Here is a 1724-nt window from a genome sequence, read left to right on the forward strand (position 1 = left end):
TACCCCACAGTTCAACAGATGTGGAAAGCGGTTGTCAATGAATATACTTACAAGAGTGATTATTCACAAGCAAATCTCCATCAGGAATTCATGGCCTCGCGCTGTCCACCTGGAGGTGATGTTCGAGTATTCTTGACTAACTTGAGGGCGAAGAAGTCGGAGCTACTAGCAGTCGGCGTTCATATTAGCGATAATGAATACCGAAGTGCCATAATTCAATCCTTACCTCGATGGCTAGCAACCTTTGCGTCCAACCAGTTATCTGCTGCTCGTCTTCACTCCTCCCTTGGCAAAACTATCGATCCGGACCTGCTCATTATCATGATATGTGATGAATGGGATCGTACACGCCGTTTTTCAAAAAAGACAGCTAAGCCGGAAGGGGATGATGCTCTTGGAGTTGAAGCCGAAAATAAAGGGAAGTCTAAAGCCAAAGAGAAGAGTAAAGGAAAGGAGAAGAAGAAGGGACCGTGTTGGATTTGTGGAGGGGAGCACTTGAAGAAGGATTGTCCTAAGCGAAAGGATAAAAAGGAGGAAGGATCTAAGAAAGATCAATCCACCAGCGCCAATGTTACGACCGAAGGAGGTGATGACGATGAGTCGTTTGCTGTAGATGTTGAAAAAGTCGGGAAAGCTAGCCAGTCGACGGCAAGAATCAAGATTTTTGATTCAGGATCTTCTCGTCATATTTCTCCCTACCGAGATGTGTTCACGTCGTTCACATCGACTTCACCCTGCATGTTGCGAACTGCTAATCGGCAACAATTCAGTGCAATCGGTAAAGGAGAAGTGAAGCTTGACTTACCGAATGGAGACTCAAAGTCAGAATTACATCTCAAGGATGTTCTCTATTCACCAGAAGCTAGCTATATGCTGATATCGGTTGGCTGTTTGGACACAGAAGGCTATACGACGACGTTCAGGGATGGACGTTGCATAATCCGAGATGCGGAAAGTGTTCGTGTAGCGGAGATCCCTCGAAACGAAAAAGGGATTATACAAGTTAGTCAACGATGACTACGACGAGATCAATGTAGGCGAATTACTCACCAAAGATGCTCTACATCGTCGCCTAGGTCATATTTCACCCTATGGCTGCAGAAAAATTGGTCAAGGATGGGCTGGTTACAGGGTTGAAGCTAAGCGAAGTTGAGTCCGGGAATGTGTCCTGTGATTCTTGCACATATGCTAAAGCCACTCGTTTGCCAATTGTGAAAGTCCGGCAAGGTGACAGAGCAACGAAAGTCGGTGAGGAAGTGCACACAGATATCTGGGGACCAGCTAGAGTGGCGACGCGCAAAGGACGACGCTATTATATTACGTTCACAGATGATTATTCTCGGTGGACGTACGTGGAGTTTCTATCCCAGAAATCGGATGCTTTTGAGGCATACAAGCGGTATGAAGCATGGATGGAGACTCAATACGATGCACGTATCAAAATACTTCACTCGGATCGTGGAGGAGAATATACATCTGAGGAGTTCCAGTCTTATCTCAAATCTCGTGGTACGGAAATAAAGCTCACCGTTCACGATACCCCACAGCATAACGGTATTGCCGAACGTCGAAATCGTACAATCGTTGAACGTGCTCGAGCTCTGCTTCATTCGAGTGGTCTTCCAAAGTCGTTTTGGGCGGAAGCCGTAGCGCACGTAGTATGGTTGATGAATCGAACTGGGACTAAGGCAGTGAAGGAAAGACGCCGTTTGAAGTTTTATATA

This window comes from Agaricus bisporus, assembly GCF_000300575.1.
Source record: "Agaricus bisporus var. bisporus H97 unplaced genomic scaffold AGABI2scaffold_9, whole genome shotgun sequence".
NCBI lineage: Eukaryota > Fungi > Basidiomycota > Agaricomycetes > Agaricales > Agaricaceae > Agaricus > Agaricus bisporus.